We start from the raw sequence: 20773 nt of genomic DNA, 5'->3' as shown, positions 1-20773 counted from the left end.
ACCAGATGGTGTGTATGCAGTTGTGATCATTCCTTCCTTCGATTACTCCCTGACATAGTGGCAATCAATGTCCACATGTTTTGTTTTTTCATGCTTTATTGTATTAGCTGCTATTGCAAGAGCATCTTTATTGTCACATTTGAGCACAATTGGTGGAAGATGTGTAATCCAAGGTCTTTTAAAAGAGAAGAGAGCCACTTGACTTCACAGGTGGTCAATGCCATAGACCTGTATTCAGCTTCCATGAGACTGGTGACTAACCTAAAAAAATGCAATATCCAGAAGTAGATCTCCTAGTGACAGGACAACTTGCCCAATCACTGTCACAATATGCAGTTAATTGAGCAGAAGAGCTAGAGGCTAGCAGAATCCCTTGAGATGGTGTACCAATTAGATATCTAAGGAGTCTTTTTGCAGCTTGAAGATGAGTAGTAGTAGGCTGGTGCATGTACTGGGATAGGAGTTGAACTGAGAAGGTAATGTCTGGCCTGGTAATGGTCAGATAGATAAGCTTGCCTAGAAGCCTTTGATAAACAGTAAGATCAGTAAGCATGTCCCCCTTTGCAGGTGTCAATTTCATATGAATATCCATTGGGAGTTGCAAAGGTTTTTTTCCAGTCATACCAAACTCAGCAATGATATCATTAGTATACTTTTTTTGACACAAGAATATACCATCTGCAGTCCTTGAGATCTCAATGCCAAGAAAATATCTGAGATCCCCCAAGTCTTTCATATGAAAGTTCTGAGCTAACATGGTTTTGAGCTCAGAGATAGTGTCCATACTGTTGCCACAAATGAGGAGATCATCCACATATACAAGAATCACAGTGATAGTGCTTGCAGAATGAATAAAAAACAGACTATGATCATGGTTGGACTGATTATATCCCTTATTGAGCAGTGTAGAGGATAATTTTCCAAACCACAATCTTGGTGCTTGCTTAAGGCCATATAAGGATTTTTTTAACTTGCAGACAAGACACTACTAGAAAACCTTCAATAGACATCGGCTAAAAACCGATGTTGTCAATGCGGGTGTAGAGAATGGTTCCCCCATATGACATCGGTTGTGGACTGATGTCTGGTAACAGCTTTAACATCGGTTCCAAATAGAAACCCGATGTCTATTCTCTATTTGTTAACAAAAACTACATTAAAACATTTTCTATATAGCTTTAATATGATCTAATTATAAACTGTGACATTTAATTTAAAAGATAAAAATTAGCATTAACATCATTTTTAAACATTAAACTGATGTCAAAGTTACATTTTTACATCGCCTGTAATTGAAAATCGATGTTAGAGGTTTGATTAGACATCGGTTCCTTAACTAGATCTGATATATTTGGGACCAGTAACATCAGTTTTCAAAAAATTTATATCTCAACTGATGTCTATTGACTATACATTATCCTCTCCTAATTGTATTAAATGCACCAAAAATTACCAAATGCTAAATTTAAAACATATTCCAAAACAAAAATCTACCAAAAAAATAAAGACAAGACTAAATCGAAATCGTAATTTTTTTTTCATTATCAAACCTCCAGCAATCCAACAAACTCCTTAAGTTGTCAAATATAGAGACTATCTACGTACATTATCTAATCCATCCAATTGGCCAACTATACTCATCATATCTAAACTAGATAGTAAAATTATAAAACAAAGTCAAAACTAAACATTTTACGGAACACTACAAAAAGACCAACACCTCCTAGAAAAAGACCAACACCTCCTAAGCAGATGTGACAAGAATATTTTTATGTGAAGTACTTCCATAGAGCTTTATTACAGCATATGTAGTCATGTATAGTCAGAGTCTGGTAAGCTGCAAAATATGCAACAGGTCTGCCGGAAGCTTCGATGTATATAGCCAAGAGTCTCCGTACAAATATCAAGATCCTTGCTATCGTAGGATTTTCGAATCTTGCTGGACCACTGTGAACATTTAACGGAAATAGAAAACATTAGTTAAAAAATTATGCTACTAAAACTAAAAAGGTACTTAATAACGATACAAAAAATAGAGGAAAAAAAGGTATCCTGATGCCAATATCTAGCCGGTTCTTTTGAAAAGCCTATATTCCTATGGTCCTTAGGCCTGAGGTACTCAGATGGGGACTACAAGACAACAAAAGGCAAACTAAGAACAAATCTGTAAAACTAATATAAAGAATATAAGAAAAAGAAGTACTAAGATAAAAGTATTTATTAGAACATAATTTAGTCAAACGATGGAGCAATTCACGAAGAGAAATATGATGTCCAACATCACCCAGCTTTGTGATTTTAAAACAACAATATAATGTAAAGTTACACAAATAATTTCTCCTCGTGCATTCCCTGTAAGACTTAAGATGCCTGAAGAAGTTGAATATTTCCTCTCTCCCTGCAGATAGTAGTTAAATCTAAGATTGTTGTTTCAGTTTGTAGACATATTAAGGTTATGTAAATAAACTTGCCCTACATGTAAAGGAACACGGAAAAGAATCAGACCTTTGGAGCTGTCTGCTTTCGTAGAATATCATTCGACTTGAACATAAAGGCCGCAACCCAGATTGTAAGAAGGAAGCCTACGACACATTTGAATAATATCGAAACCAATAGATTATTGAAACAATTATGTATATACGCAACAAATAAATTTTTGGTTGTGAAGACTTATTGGTGTAAGAAACATGTGAAACTCAATGGTGTCATTCTGAGAATATATATGTCAATAAAATGGCATACGAGAGTACAAGACCAATCATAATTGACATTATGAATTGGTTTAAACAGGAACTACGAATTCAAATCACAAGACTAGCTATAGCAAGTCAAGGAACCACCATCTTAAAGAAAGAAATGATTCACTCTCAACATTAGGCATTGAGGTAATCACTTAATGACACTAGTAATTGTCCGAGAACAATATATAACTTATCATAATATAGAAAAAAAGAATTCAAGGGGTACATTTGATGAACCGATCTTAGATAGAAATATTAAGAATATATATTCTAAGAACCAGAACTTATCATAATGGGTAACTTCGTTTTTCATGAGAAACATCAAAATCACTGAAATATATAACTAGTTGGTTCACCACGAACAAAATCACATCTATACATTACCTTTTTACCTTTTGATATGTTTCCTCCTACCAATCTCCACCATCTGCATTTTCGGTCTGAGCTGTGGAGTCCAGAGAAGCTACAAGTTGGTAATAAAAATATATCAACATTTTTAATCATTCTGGGCTCTAGAATGACATCATTTGTAAAACAATTTTATGCATATAAGTGATTCTTTCTAGTATGATAAAGGAAACAATATGAAGACACTCATTGAACTTGTTAACACATCAACTATTACAGTTAAGTTATCAACTCATCTAAAATCTTAAGTTATTATAGTAATACCGCAACTGAATCTTATATTATTCAACAACTAATAACTATTCAGTTAAACCTAGACATGGATAAAAATAAGAAAGGTTTGAAGGTCATATACTCTTTTTTGATGTTGTAAAGTCCATTTGCTGCCTATAGGGACTAGTATCACACTGCCTATAGGGTACTTTAAATACTAGTATCACACTGCCTACTCAGCAATAATAGGAAGTTTAGTTCTGGATTCTAACACTACCTATACATATAATACCTAATTTATACAATCAAGCAGATTCATATAAATTTTAAACATAAATAAAACTTTAATAAACAAAATCTACACAAATAAATTAAAATTAACAATAAAATAATTACCAGTTGGAGCTTTCGAGCAAACGAGTCTTTATTCGTCTACTACCTGTATCAAAAGTAAGAAAAAAATAAGTCAAAAAATCCTCAATCGGGATTCAAAGATAATTAGGGTTTACTTTCTTACTCAATTCACTTTAAACAAAGCATTACCCACTTCAAGTCAAACAAAGCGTCGGAGTTGAGAGCCCCGAGATTCAATTGAGTTTCAAAATTCAATTGAGTTTCAAATAACTTCAGTTGAATTTTAAGCTTGTTAGTCAAGATAAGAATGGTTGACTGTATGCCATGTGTATGCTGATGTGGCATAACAGTCTTTCCCACCAAAAAAGTTTGTTAGTAGGCTTTCATATAGTTCAGTAGTTTTGTGAGAGAGAATAGCTCTTATTTTTCTTGTATCTTCAAACACTGTAAATTGAGACTTCATTTTCTCTCTATAGGATAAAAACAACAACTTCATCTTTGAGCTTAATGAATGTGCAGTGTTCTTCTTCTTCAATATATTTCTGTGTTGATGTTGCTGCAGTTGTATGATTTCTAACATGGTATCAGAGCCAGTTCTCATGTTTTTCTCTTTTTCCGCAAAGATTTGAGTCTTCAAAATGATCATTACTGGATCTGAAGGTGTGTGCATCAGGTCTGCGTCTGAAGACTGAAAGGTGTTTGATGAAAGGTGTCTGAGATTTGTAATTGGTCTCTACAATCTGTAAGTCTCATTAATACTATAGGATTTGATGTATTGATGATCTCTAGTAGTTATTGCTCAAGAACAGTGATAGAATATTGATAATTGAGCAGTTTTCTATTGATTAATTGCAAACTGTGTGCTAAATATGTCGACGAATGCTTCGTACTCGTCTGCTATAATAGGATCTACATCTAAGCCTGCTGTAGTTGACTGTAATCGTCCGTTTTACTTGCATCCATCTGATAATCCTGGAATGCAACTTGTTACAGTTGTGTTATCTGAAAGTAATTACAATCACTGGAAAAGGTCTATGAGTATTGCACTTTCATCTAAACTGAAACTTGGATTTGTAGACGGTTCATATGCTAAACCTGCTTCTAATTCACCATTAACAGTCCATTGGTTAAGATGTAACAATATGATTAATGCATGTCATGCTGATGTCAACTCAACTTCTGCAGTTTCTGTTGTAGTTCCTTCAAATTTTAGTGCTCAGATATCACATATTGATATGTGGCATGCCAGACTTGGCCATCCTTCTTTACAAGTTATGCAAATGTTACCAGTGTCTCTCTCAAGTAAAGTTCTTGATGTTCGTGACAGCTGTCAATTTGCAAAACAGTCTCGAACTAGCTTCCCTGACAGCAATCATGTTAATGAGAACCTGTTTGATCTGGTTCATGGTGACTTGTGGGGGCCCTATAGGATTCCAACACATGGAACTTGTAAATGGTTTCTTACTCTGGTTGAAGATAAATCAAGAAGTACTTGGGTTTATTTGTTACTAGATAAGACCTCTGTATTTGTTATTCTAAAAGAATTTGTTACTCTCGTTCAGAATCAGTTTGAGACAACAATAAAAACGTTTCGAACAGATAATGGTACAGAGTTCTTTAACACCTCTGTTAACAATTTTCTTCAGAATTTGGGGATTATTCATCAAGCCAGTTGTGCATATACACCACAACAAAATGGCTTGGTGGAAAGAAAGCACCGGCATATGTTAGATTGTGCAAGAGCATTAAGGTTTCATGCTAATCTACCAATCACATTCTGGGGTGATTGTGTGCTGACAGCAGCATATCTTATCAACAGAACTCCAACAAAGGTACTTTAAGGAAAAAGTCCTTTTCAGGTGCTTTTTAATACTCTTCCAGATTACACTACTCTAAAGGTGTTTGGATCTCTGTGTTATGCAACTATTGTGCCACATCCTGCTGATAAATTTGCAACCAGGTCCATCAAGGGCGTATATCTTGGCTATCCTTTTGCAAAGAAAGGTTATAAGATTCTGAATCTAGAAACCAAGCGTGTGTTTATTTCCAGAGATGTCAAGTTTATAGAAACTGTGTTTCCATTTAGAAACATATCAGTTCAGACACCTCATTCTATGTTTCCAGAACATACTATGTACATTGATGATGATCCTCTTTCTGCTTCTGTTCTTAATCAGTCAGATGTGTATTCTAAGATTGTCACTTCTGAAGATTCCCAGTTAGAATTTGACTCTACTGATACTCCAATTTCAAGTTCTGAGTCTACTACTTCTCAAGCTTCTTCAGGTGATGCAAGTGATCCACCTTGTCCTGTTAACAGACCTGTTAGACACAGGAAATTACCAACCAAGTTTGAGGATTTTGTTGACATTCCAAGACATTTGGTGTCTACTGTTAATACTGAGCAGTATCTGCAAATTGTTGAACCTCAGTTTTACAAACAGGTAGTTCGGATACCTGAGTGGTGTGAGGCCATGAATGTGGAGTTAGCTGCTCTTGAAGCTAATCACACATGGGAGGTTGTTCCACTTCCTGCTACTAAGAAAGTTGTGGGCTGTAAGTGGCTCTACAAAGTTAAATACTTGGCCAATGTCAAGATTGACAGATTTAAAGCTAGGTTAGTAGCCATAGGTTTCACTCAAACAACAAATATGGATTATTTTGAAACCTTTGCACCTGTAGCCAAGATGACTTCATTCAGAGTGTTATTGGCTTTGACTGCTACGTATTCTTGGAAGATCACACAACTTGATGTCACTAATGCCTTTCTTCATGGCATCCTGGATGAGGAGGTATACATGACATGTCCAGATGGCTATACCATTCCTACTCATATATTACAACAATTTCCAAATCAAAAATTGGTATGTAAACTGCTTAAGTCTTTGTATGGACTTAAACAAGCTCCAAGACAGTAGTTTATTGCTCTTTCTGCAGCATTACTTTCTTTTGGATTTATGCAAACTTCTGGAGATCCAAGTCTGTTTGTGTACAAACAAGGAAACTCACTTCTGTATCTGCTCATCTATGTGGATGATATGCTTATGACTGGAAATGACTCTGTGTTAATGTCTCAAGTAACTGAATTTCTCAATTCTCATTTCAAGATCAAAGATTTAGGTGACTTACATTTCTTTCTAGGTATTCAAGTTACTAGAACCTCAGCTGGTATCTTCATGAATCAATCCAAGTATGTGTTGGATATTTTGACAAGCTTTTCTGAGGTCAAGTCAAAAACTTCCCTTGTTCCAATAGAACAACATCATGAGCTGCTTCATGAATCTGACAGTCCTCTGTTGTCTGATGTTACAGCCTATAGAAGGCTGGTGGGTAAACTAATATATCTTACCATATCCAGACCCGACTTGTCCTATGGGGTACATGTTCTAGCTCAATTTATGCATAAAACTCAGTCCATTCACTGGCATGCTGCACTAAAGCTGGTTAGGTATCTTAATCACACTACTTCACAGGGCTTATTTTAAAAATCTCACACTAATCCTGTACTCAAAGCTTTCTGTGATGCTAATTGGGGAGGGTGTCAAGTTACACGTCAGTCCTTAACTGGATACTGTCTCACATTGGGGGATACACTGGTTTCCTGGAAATGTAAGAAGCAACATGTTGTTTCTCGGTCTTCTGCTGAGGCAGAATATAGAAGCATGGCTGATGTCACTTGTGAAATTACTTGGTTGGTGTCCTTGCTCACTGAACTTCATGTGTCTAATATTACTCCAGTGCCTTTGTTTTATGACAATCAATCTGCTTTGTACATTGCTTCAAATCCTGTTTTTCATGAGCGCACAAAGCATATTGAGATTGATTGTCATCTTGTTCGGTAAAAGCTCAAGCATGGTCTTATCTCTCCTCAGCATGTGTCTACTTTGAATCAGCCTGCAGACTTGTTTACTAAGGCTGTATCTTCAGCTCAACTATCATTCTTGTTGTCCAAGTTAGGAGTTTCCACTGGTGTTCCTTCTCCTAAATTGAGGGGGGATGTTAGTCAAGATAAGAATGGTTGACTGTATGCCATGTGTATGCTGATGTGGCATAACAGTCTTTCCCGCCAAAAAAAGTTTGTTAGTAGGCTCTCATATAGTTCAGTAGTTTTGTGAGAGAGAATAGCTCTCATTTTTCCTGTATCTTCAAACACTGTAAATTGAGACTTCATTTTCTCTCTGTAGGATAATAATAACAACTTCATCTTTGAGCTTAATGAATGTGCAGTGTTCTTCTTCTTCAATATATTTCTGTGTTGATGTTGCTGCAGTTGTATGATTTCTAACAAAGCTTAGCCCAAGGATTGCAAAAAGAGAGAGAGAGAGAAAGAGAGAGAGAGATAGAGAGAGAGAGAGAGATGGGGGGAGAGAGATGAGGGGAGAGAGATGGGGGGAGAGTGAGAGAAAGTTGGGTTCATCGGAGAGGGGCTGGGAAGAGAAAGTCGGGATGAGAATGAGAGATGTTATGTTTATTTTTGGATTTTGATTTTAGTTTTAAGCTTTATGCTTTTAATTTTAGTGGGGGAGTGTCGATTTGGGCTAAAATTTGTGTAAGCGGGGAAATATTTAGTGAATGGGGAAAACATATTTGACTTAAAATAGATGGGGGAATGAAAGAGTTGGGCGCATGTTTTTTAGAGCATATATTAGACATCAGTTGTATTAGAAAGTGATGTCTGAATAGCCATACACATTGGTTTTATTTGGAGCGATGTTGAAAGTACGGTTTTACATCAGTGGCACAAGAAACTGATGTCTAATGGGCGATGTCTATTAACAAATGTCTAGTAGTGAGAGTTGGAGTAGAAACAGGTACCTGATGCATTGTGTCATGTGGCGCCCTCCAAACCCGGGTCAGAAGTTTGGGGTCCACACACACACCTTATTTATAACCTGCTTATAACAATAATAAAGATAATAATAATATATGCAGTGACCCTACTTACCAACCACCACGGACCGCAACAGGTTAAAGTATGCACACAAGCCAAACACACTAATATATTACAAACCGTTCAAATCCCAATCATTCAAACTCAAACTGAGTATTAAACTTTATTACAACTTTTACAAACTTAAATTATCCCAAAAGAAGCCTACTAGCTCAGCTTCCTCAACCTGAACCCCTAGCTCTCGCAATGGACTGGGGGTCCTCATTACCAACTGGTTCCTTTTTAACTGAAAAGAATATACACAACATTGCACAAATGAGCTAACTAGATCAGCAAGTCACAATGACAAAACTGAGAATAATGATCATCAGGTGAATATGATTATGATATCAAGTGAACAATGGATTATGATTTAGAATTGGATATTATACTTTTAATTTAAAAACCAAGGTTAGGCTGCTGATCAGTCACGCACTAACCCCGAGCAAGGCACACATCATTGCTCTAGTTACTAGATCCAAGGCGCACATTGGCCTAACTTGACCATTAATATGGTCGGACCACAAATCTGGTCCACAATTTTATAAAAACAATCCAATTCTAACATAATAACAGAATATGCAATAATAAACAATAACCAGAATCAATAACAACAATAAGTGTTTAACAATGAAAGGGTTTCAATCCTCGTAAGGATCAATAAGGCAATTTAAAAGCTTGGATGCTGGGTAATGAAAGAATTGGATAACAAGGGAATCAATATTTCAGGGTTTCAAAGATTTGGGCTTTCAAAGCATAGGATGCCATGATTGAGTATACAAGTAATTCAGTTCAGTGTTTGGGATTTTGTTTGCATGTATTTGTAGAGTAGTATCGTATGCTTGAGATTCGTGTTTGGGTACACAACAATCAATGGTCTAGAAAGAATAAGGTACATGGCTCAAGAACAATAACTGGAATCAGGGTTTGGGTTTCAGTGCTTCAAAGCACTTGCAATATCAACAAGACTATCAAGTACAACAATATCTCGAGAAAGATCAGAACACTTGCCTGGTATTAGCTTACTACACTACACTCGCTTCCAATCACAACCGTCTTACTTCTCAACTATCTGTTTCCCTTTCCTACGTCTTGCCTCTTCTGCTTACATATCATAAGCATCTATCAATAATCGACTCATATAATTCTATTCAACACATACCTCTATCTACCCTTCGTTTTACCCAAATCCGATTAACGGATTGAAAGTTACGCAATAATCAGTGAACATCGAATATATAAACCGACAATCAACCAACATATCACATATAACACATAATACGTCACATAATCAATGACATATCATTTATAAAGACATTTCGGGTCATAAATAGGCTTTCTGGTATTTAAAATGATTTTTAAAACATTTTTCGGAATTAAAACGGGTCGTTGGATCAATTTCGGGTTAATAAACAGGGTTCGGTTGGCCAATTCTGGCTCCGAAATAATTTTAGAATAATTATCGAGCCTTGGAAATGATTTAAAATAATATTTTAAAGCTCGAAACTATATTTTCGGAATTTTTAAATCATTTTTAAATAATTAAATCTAATTAAATAATTAACTAAAATCAATTAATAATTAATTAAATCATTTAATCAATTAATTTTCGAATTAATTGATCAATAAATCAATTAAAAATTAACTAAAATTAATTAACTAATTAATTCAGATTTATTTGTGAATTAAAAATAATTTTTGGAATTAAAATAATAATTTTTAGAATTTTCAGAAATTAAAAATGAATTTTTATAATAAAAATAAATAGGAAATATGATTTTTAAACATTTTTAAAACATGAATCCAATTTTTGCAAAGTCTGGAAACTTCAGGGACCTAACTGTATCGTCCCCAAAAGTTCAGGGACCAAACTGCAAATTTTATAGTCCAGTCGCCGGAAAATGTCGGGGGTGGCCGGAGAACTCGACTCCGGCATCCTCCCACCACCACAAGCTCCAGATCAATACTACACAACACCAGGAATCTATATCTGAAATCAAAATTCATCAATAACCCCAGACTTGGCCGGAAATTGGCTAAGAACATCGCCGGTTTCCGGCGAACATCGGAAAACTTCAAAATACAACTCCCTTCGATTCACTAATCCTCCGTTAACGAGCTATATACCAATCGATTGCAAATTTCATAAGGAACACAACCCACTATAAATCAACAGCTAATAACCCCTGAATCAAAAAACCCCCAAATTTCAATTGAAAACATTCATACGGGTTATAAACCCTAATTTTAAAATCGAAAATCAAACTCAAATTTGAACATGTTATTGAACTCCAAATCAGACGTATAATATACCAAAATCATCAGGAAAACAAGCTCTACAACATGCAATCATCAAATCATACAAACAATCATCCGAACAAAAATTCATATTTTTCATAAAAATAATTCGAAAATAAATGAATTTTTAGAAATTAAACCTTTGATTCTGCAGGTGTATGGGTTACAGATTCTGATAGAGCTTCTCAAGACCTTCAAATCCAGTACTCGAGCTTTTCAAACAAAGATCAATAACACCTTCAAAAGTTGGTTTGATTCTTGAAACAGGTTATGAATATAGGATTTTTCTCTGTAAAATTATATATTTATCTGTCTGCAAATGATTTTGATACGAAATAAAATACGGTAAAAGGCTATTTATATTTACGGAAAATTAGTATCCCGTTGGATCATTCCGGATATAAAATGGTACGTTTATTTATAAAAACTGATCCAAACGGTATCGGTTTTCGGGATAATTATCTAAATCAGTACAATTTGTACTGCGGTCTTGGTCTCAGCACCTAGTTACACGTACTACGAAGTGATAATTGGGATAGTTTAATAAAAAGCTCCTGCTTATCGAAAATACGGGATTTATTGATTTACCGAAACGAATATTGTATCGAAAACGTTGCGCCGGGACCCGCGCAGGACAAACCGTACACCGGATCGAAAAAGTCGAAACATGGAATATGCTCGGAATATTACAATTAGGTTAGAAAGGAGTTCTCGGAAGAGTTTCGGGTTCCAAAAACGTAACAACGGGTGACATCGGTTGGTTCCCGTTTTTATAAAATAGATTTTAATTACACGGAAAAAGATTTTAGAAATTTCATATGATTCTTATAAATCCATAAATTAACATAAAAATAATTAGGAAGATATGACAATTATTTATATTTTATTTTGGACATATAAAAATTAAAATACTCAATTAACATTATTTTTGAATATCCAAGTACAGATAACACTTAACAATTAACTCACAAAATAGATACTGAACACACATAATAATTATTTAATAGCAAAAATAATTACACGATATATCCCGGATATTACATCCTTCCCCCCTTAAAAGGATTCTGTCCTCAGAATCTCCTAAGAAAACAAATGAGGGTACTTTTCTTTCATATCACTTTCTAACTCCCAGGTTGACTCTTCAACCTTTGGGTTTCTCCACAATACTCTTACTAACTTTACCACTTTATTTCTCAATACTTTCTCTCTTTCCTCTAGAATCTCTATCGGACTCTCTACATATGATAAATCTGCCTGAAGCTCTATTGGCTCATATTCTATTACATGCCTGGAGTCTGGATTATATTTCTTGAGCATCGATACGTGAAAAACATTGTGAATGTGCTCCATGTGCGGAGGTAACGCCAATTCGTAAGCTACTTTGCCAACGCGCTTTAGGATTTCAAAAGGTCCGACATATCTTGGGCTTAGCTTCCCTTTCTTCCCAAACCTCGTTAGTCCTTTCCACGGTGATACTTTCAATAATACCAAGCTTCCTTCTTCAAATTCCATGTCTTTCCTTGACTGGTCTGCATATTTCCTCTGACGATCTTGTGCGGCTATTAATCTTTTCTGGATAAGTTCAACAACTTTCTTTGTTTGCTGCACCAATTCAGGTCCAAGTATTTTGCGTTCTCCTACTTCATCCCAATGCACTGGAGATCTGCATTTGCGTCCATAAAGGGCTTCATAGGGTGGCATCCCAATACTGGCATGATAACTGTTGTTATAAGCAAACTCTACCGGAGGTAAATGCTCATCCCAACTTCCTTTAAAATCAATAGCACAAACACGCAACATGTCCTCGATTGTCTGGATCGTTCTTTCACTTTGGCCATCTGTCTGGGGGTGATATGCCGTACTCATATTCAGTCTTGTTGCCAAAAATTCTTGAAAACTCTTCCAGAATCTTGAATTAAACCTTGGATCTCGATCAGATACAATAGACACAGGAACTCCATGACAAACTACGATCTCTTTCAAGTACATATGGACTAACTTGTCGAGCGAAAATCTCTCATTTATAGGCAGAAAATGAGCCGACTTGGTAAGTCTATCCACTATAACCCAAATGGCATCATGATTAGCCCTTTTCCTTGGTAATCCAACTATGAAATCCATGGTAATATGTTCCCACTTCCACTCTGGAATCTCCAATGGCTGTAGCAATCCGCTTGGTCTCTGATGTTCTGCTTTAACCCTCTGACAGGTATAATATTTGCTAACCCATTCCGCAATTTCCCTCTTCATATCTGGCCACCAATAATTCTCCTTTAAATCCCTGTACATTTTGGTACTTCCTGGATGGATGGAATATCTTGAACTATGCGCTTCTTGTAAAATTTCATTCTTTAACTCCGTCACCAGTGGAATCCAGATTCTAGATGAAAATCTCAAAATGCCTTGATCATCCTTCTGCGTGCATAATTCTTCACCTACCAAACTATTTATATCTTGATCCATTACATCTTCCTGACATTTCTTTATTTTCTCCAACAACTCCGGCTGGAAAGTCATGTTGTACACTTTCGCTTCCTCAGGTTTGCAAACTCTAATTTCCAATTCCAATTTCTGAAATTCCTTATATATATCTTCAGGTACTGATAACATATTCAACCTTTCCTTCCGACTTAATGCGTCTGTCACAACGTTCGCTTTACCAGGATGATAATTAATCGAGCAATCATAGTCTTTGATCAACTCTAACCATCTCCTTTGCCTCATATTAAGTTCCTTTTGTGTGAATATGTACTTTAAGCTTTTGTGATCCGTGAAAATCTCGCACTTTTCTCCATACAAATAATGTCTCCAAATCTTCAAAGCAAATACTATGGCTGCTAATTCCAAATCATGAGTAGGGTACTTCTGTTCATGTGGTTTCAATTACCTTGACGCATACGCAATCACCTTGTCGTTTTGCATAAGAACACATCCTAATCCTTTGTAAGAAGCATCGCTATAAATTACGAAATTCCCTTGATCGTCTGGAAGTGACAAAACAGGTGCCGTGATTAATCTCCGCTTCAATTCCTGAAAACTTTCTTCGCACTTGTCGTTCCATATAAACTTTTCATTCTTTCGTGTAAGCTTTGTCAATGGTGTTGCAATCCTTGAGAAATTCTGAACGAATCATCGATAATATCCTGCCAATCCCAAGAAACTTCTTACCTCAGTGGGTGTTCTCGGTCTCTCCCAATTCGTAATTGCCTCGATCTTTGCCGGGTCCACTTTGATCCCTTCGTTACTGATTATGTGTCCTAAGAACTGAACTTCCTGTAGCCAAAACTCACACTTCGAGAATTTAGCATATAACTTCTTTTTCCTTAAAATCTCCAAAATCATTCTCACATGTTCTGCATGATCTTCTTCCATCTTTGAATAGATTAAAATATCGTCTATAAACACAATAACAAACTTATCCAAATACTCCTTGAAAATTCTGTTCATCAGGTCCATAAACGCTGCCGGGGCATTGGTCAATCCAAAAGACATCACTAAAAACTCGTAATGTCCATACCTTGTTCTGAAAGCTGTCTTTGGTATATCTTCTGGCTTGATCTTCAGTTGATGATATCCCGATCTTAAATCAATTTTGGAGAAGTACTTGGCTCCCTTTAACTGGTCAAACAGATCATCGATTCTGGGTAACGGATACTTGTTCTTGATTGTCAGCTTGTTGAGCTCCCTATAGTCGATGCACAGTCTCATGCTTCCATCTTTCTTCTTGACAAATAATACCGGGGCTCCCCACGGGGATACGCTGGGTCTGATTACTCCTTTCTCTAACAATTCCTGCAATTGCTTTGCTAGCTCTTTCATCTCAACAGGCGCCATTCTGTACGGGGCCTTGGATACTGGTTTTGTTCCAGGTGCTAAGTCAATCGCAAATTCAATTTCTCTATCTGGAGGAAGTCCTGGCAATTCGTCGGGAAATACGTCTAGAAATTCATTCACTACTGGAATATCCTCAAGTTTTGCTGACTCCTGACTTCTGTCGATCACATATGCTACGAAATGCTCACATCCTTGTCGTTGTAACTTCTTGGCTTGAATCATCGTTAAGAACTTCTTTACTTGTTTCTGACCTTTGAACGTTACTATTCTTTCGTCTGGCGTTTTCACCATTACTTTCTTATTTTGACAATCTATCTGAGCATCATGCTTAGATAACCAATCCATCCCTAATATAACGTCAAATTCTCCTAACTTAAATGGTATCAAATCTACACAAAATTTACTACCAGAGATCTCAATCTCACAATTCCCACAAACTTGGTTAACAGTTACACGTTCTTGATTTGCTAATTCCACAGTCATTATTTCATTTTAATACCCAACTGGACAATTTAACTTACTAACAAAATCTTGTGAAACAAACGATCGAGTTGCTCCCGAATCTATTAACACTTTGGCACATAAAGAATTCACATTAAGCGTACCTGCCACGACATCTGTATCCTGGATAGCATCCTTCACTGACATGTCGAAAACTCTAGCCCTTGGAGTCTCATTTACTGCTGGGGTAGATCCCATAATCCTTAATGCATTACTGACTGGGACTGGTGTCTTGCAATCCCTGGCCATATGTCCTGGCTTCCTACATTTAAAGCATGTAAATCCAATGACTGGAACCTTCACTGCTGGATTACGGATAGGCTGATCCTTATTTGCTGGCTCTCTTGCTGGCTGATTTCGGCACTCCCTCGAATAGTGTCCTTTCTGGTTGCATTTAAAACATACCACATTCAACTTGTTACAAACTCCTCCATGCTTCTTTCCACATACTTGACAATCTGGAAAAGTTAATCTCAACTGATTCGGCTGATTCACATTAGCTGGACGGTTGCCCTGGCCTCCGTCTCCTGCATTTTGTCTTTTGAAATTAAAATTTCTCCCTGACTGAAACTTGCCCTTCTTAAAATTTGGAAACTTCCCTGTTTGTGACTGACCCTCACTTCTCTCAACTTTCCTTTTCTTGCTTTCCTTTTCCTTCTGGAACATCTCACTTTCTGTCTCTGCGATCATAGCCTTCTGTACTACTCCTGCATAGGTATCCAATTCAAAAATGGCTACCTTCCCTCTGATCCATGGTTTCAAACCTTGCTGGAATCTTTTAGCTTTCTTCCTATCAGTATCCACATACGACGGTACATACCTTGACAATTCCTCAAACTTACCCTCATAATCTGTTACCGACATGTTTCCTTGCTTTAATTCTAAAAACTTCAGCTCCATTTGATCCTGAACAAACTGAGGAAAATACTTTTCTAAAAACAATTCCTTAAACCTTTCCCAAGTAATAACATCTGTGCCTTCCAATGTCTTCACCATTTCCCACCAATAGGTGGCCTCATTCTTCAGATAGTAACTTGCAAACTCAACCTTCTGTAATATCCGGGATATAACGTGTAATTATTTTTACTATTAAATAATTAATATGTGTATTCAGTATCTATTCTGTGAGTTAATTGTTAAGTGATATATGTACTTGAATATTCAAAAATAATATTAATTGAGTATTTTAATTTTTATATGTTCAAAATAAAATATAGATAATTGTTATATCTTCCTAATTATTTTTATGTTGATTTATAGATTTATAAGAATCAAATGAAATTTTTAAAATCTTTTTCCGGGTAATTAAAATCTATTTTATAAAAACGGGAACCAACCGACGTCAACCGTTGTTACGTTTTTGGAACCCGAAACTCTACCGAGAACTCCTTCCTAACCTAATTGTAATACTCCGAGCATTTTCCATGTTTCGACTTTTTCGATCCGGCGTGCGGTTTGTCCTGCGCGGGTCCCGGCACAACATTTTCGATACAATATTCGTTTCGGTAAATTAATAAAACCCGTATTTTCGATAAACGGGAGCTTTTTATTAAACTATCCCAATTATCACTTCGTAGTACGTGTAACTGGGTGCTGAGACCAAGACCGCAATACAAATTGTACTGATTTGGATAACTATCCCGAAAACCGATACCGTTTGGATCAGTTTTTATAAATAACTGTACCATTTTATATCCGGAATGATCCAACGGGATACTAATTTTCCGTAATTATAAATAGCCTTTTACCGTATTTTATTTCGTATCAAAATCATTTGCAGACAGATAAATATATAATTTTACAGAGAAAAATCATATATTCATAAACCTTTCTGAGAATCAAACCACAAATTGAAGGCGTTAGTGAAATCCGTTTGAAAAGTTGGAGTAACCGATTTGAAGGTCTCAAGGAGTACTATCAGATTCTAGGCTTGGTTTCACTGCAGAATCAAAGGTTGAATTTCTAAAAATTTAATTATTTTCGAATTTATTTTATTAAAAATATGAATTTTTGTTCGGATGATTGTTTGTATGATTTGATGATTGCATGTTGTAGAGCTTGTTTTCCTGATGATTTTCATATGTCATACGTCTGATTTGGAGTTCAATAACATGTTCAAATTTGAGTTTGATTTTCGAATTTTAAAATTAGGGTTTATAACCCGTATGAATGTTCTTAATTGAAATTTGGGGGTTTCTTGTTCTGTGATAGATTGATGTTGTGATATAGTGGATTGTGTTCTCTGTGAAATTAGCAATCCAGTCGTATAAGTTTCATGAACCAACGAGGTCTGTAGAGAAGGGAGTTGTGTTTTGAAGTTTTCCGATGTTCGCCGGAAACTGGAAAATTTCACGGCCAAATTCCGGCCAACTCAGGGATTGTTAGGTTGTTTTGATTGCATGGTTGTGTTCCTGGTGTTGTGTAGATGTGATCTGGAGCTTGTGGCAAGGTGAGGAGGCCGGAATCGTGTTCTCCGGCCACCCCTGTATTTTCCGGCGACTGACTGTAAAAATTGCAGTTTGGTCCCTGAAGTTTTGGGGACGATGCAGTTTGGTCCCTGTAGTTTCCAGACTTTGCAAAAATAGGATTCCTGTTTTAAAAATGTTTAAAAATCATATTTCCCATTTATTTTTATTATAAAAATTCGTTTTTAATTTCTAAAAATTCTAAAAATTATTATTTTAATTCCGAAAATTATTTTTAATTCACAAATAAATCTGAATTAATTATTTAATTAATTTCAGTTAATTTTTAATTGATTAATTAGTCAATTAGTTCGAAAATTAATTGATTTAATTAATTATTAATTGATTTTTAATTAATTATTTAATTAGATTTAATTATTAAAAATGATTTAAAAATTCTGAAAAATAGTTTCGAGCTTTAAAATATTATTCTAAATTATTTTCAAGGCTCGATAATTATTCTAAAATTGTTTCGGAGCCAGAATTGGCCAACCGAACCCTGTTTATTAACCCGAAATTGATCCAACGACCCGTTTTAATTCCGAAAAATGTTTTAAAAATTATTTTAAAATACCAGAAAGCCTATTTATGACCGAGACCTCTTTATAAATGATATGTCTTTGATTACGTGATGTATTATATGTTATACGTGACTGGGTGTTTGACTATCAGTCTATATACTCGACATTTACTTGGTTATTGCATAGATTTCAATCCGTTAATCGGATTTGGGTAAAACAAAGGGTAGATAGAAGTGTGCGTTGAATAGAATCTTGTGAGTCGATAATTGATAGATGCTTATGATATGTGAGCAGAAGAGGCAAGGCGTAGGAAAGGGAAACAGATAGTTGAGGAGTAAGACGATTGTGATTGGAAGCGAGTGCAGTGTAGTAAGCTAATACCAGGCAAGTGTTCTGAACTTTCTCGAGATATTGTAATTCTTGATAGTCTTGTTGACATTGCAAGTGCTTGAAGCACGGAAACCGAAACCCTGATTTCAGTTATTGTCCTTGAGCCATGAACCATATTCTTTCTAAACCATTGATTATTGTAAACCCAAACTCGAACCTTAAATATACGATACTATTACATAAATACATGCAAACAAAATCCCAAACACTGAACTGAATTACTTGTACATTCAACCACTGTATCCTATGCTTTGAGAGCCCAAATCTTTGCAACCCTGAAATATTGATTCTTTTGTTATCCAATTCTTTCATTACCCAGCATTCAAGCTCTTAAACTACTTTATTGATCCTTACAAAGATTGAAACCCTTTCATTATTAAACACTCATTGTTGTTAATGATTCTGGTTATTGTTTATTATTGCATATTCTGTTATTATGTTAGAATTGGATTGTTTTTATAAAATTGTGGACCAGATTCGTGGTCAGACCATATAATGGTCAAGTTAGGCCAATGTGTGCCTTGGATCCAGTAGTTAGAGCAATGATGTGTGCCTTGCTCGGGGTTAGTGCGTGACTGATCAGCAGCCTAACCTTGGTTTTTAAATTAAAAGTATATTATCCAATTCTAAATCATAATCCAATATTCACTTGATATCATAATCATAGTCACCTGATGATCATTATTCTCAGTTTTGTTATTGTGACTTGCTGAGCTAGTTAGCTCATTTGTGCGATGTTGTTTATATTCTTTCCAGTTAAAAAGGAACCAGTTGGTAGCGAGGATCCCCAGTCCAGCGCGAGAGCTAGGGGTTCAGGTTGAGGAAGTTGAGCTAGTAGACTTCTTTTGGAATAATTTAAGTTTGTAAAAGTTTGTAATAATGTTTGATACTCAGTGTGAGTTTGAAATAGTTGGGATTTGAACGGTTTGTAATATATTAGTGTGTTGGCTTGTGTGCATACTTTAACCTGTTGCGGTCCGTGGTGGTTGATAAGTAGGGTCACTGCATATATTATTATTATCTTTATCTTGGTTATAAGCAGGATATAATTAAGGTGTGTGTGTGTGGACCCCAAACTTCTGACCCGGGTTTGGAGGGCGCCACACCTTCTGTTCTTCCTTTACTTTCACTAAGGCAAATGCCTTCTCTATTTCCTTTAACCAAACATTTGCTTCAATTGGCTCTAAGGAACCCTTAAATTCTGGTGGGTTTACTGCCTGAAAAGTTTTAAAAGTTACATGGGGGTTGGTCTGTCTTTGTTGTTGTTGTGCCAGGTGAATTGTTTGTTGGGCCAAGATTTGAAGAATCTGGGCTATTGCTGGGTCCATGGGTCCTGGGTTCACATTCGGGTTTGTATCATCTTGGTTGTTATTGTTGTTGGTTTCTTCATTCTGGGTGTTGGTGCGGGTATTTCTTCGGGGAGGCATTTTCTGTAAAGAATCAATCAACTTATTTAGCTTTTGAATCAATCTTTTACATAAAAGAATAGTTTTGCAACACAGAAATATTTCTTTTTGAAAACAGTTGTAACTAAATAAATTGCATGCTTCTTTACAGAATATAAACAGTTATGGAAAATAGGGCACATGGTATCACAGGGTATAACTGGTGCAATAAATAAGGTAAGGTAAAACAGGTGCAATAAAGTAAATGACAGTGTTGGAAAGGAAAAAAAAGTACTGATATATATAGATCAAAAGTTTTAGGTAGTATAAGCGTAAAGACGCTTCGGAAGTAAAAGCAAAAAGGGCACAACAACCTACTCACGAGTCAGCATAGCTAGTCTATAAATACAACTCAAAAGTCTACTGATACACACTACACACTACTGTACATACTACATAACCATAACAACACTGCTCAGAATCTCCATATCTGAATCTCTAACTCAGCTCCAAGGAAACTCTGGTCCTGCCAGCCTCTCAAAGTCCTCCATCACCTCAGTAGCCCAGCCCATCAGTGCATCAGGGCCTCTGCCAGGTAGTATAGCTCCATGTAGCCTAGCCTCAAGAACCCTCCGTGTCACATGAATCTCCTCTCGAAGCTCCCTCACACCACTCCCCATCTCTCTGGTACGCATAATATGTAGTAACTCCTGAATCTGACCCTGAAGGAAAC

The sequence above is a fragment of the Apium graveolens genome, chromosome 10, assembly GCF_009905375.1.
Source record: "Apium graveolens cultivar Ventura chromosome 10, ASM990537v1, whole genome shotgun sequence".
Taxonomy (NCBI): Eukaryota; Viridiplantae; Streptophyta; class Magnoliopsida; order Apiales; family Apiaceae; genus Apium; species Apium graveolens.
This window is presented reverse-complemented; position numbering follows the sequence as displayed.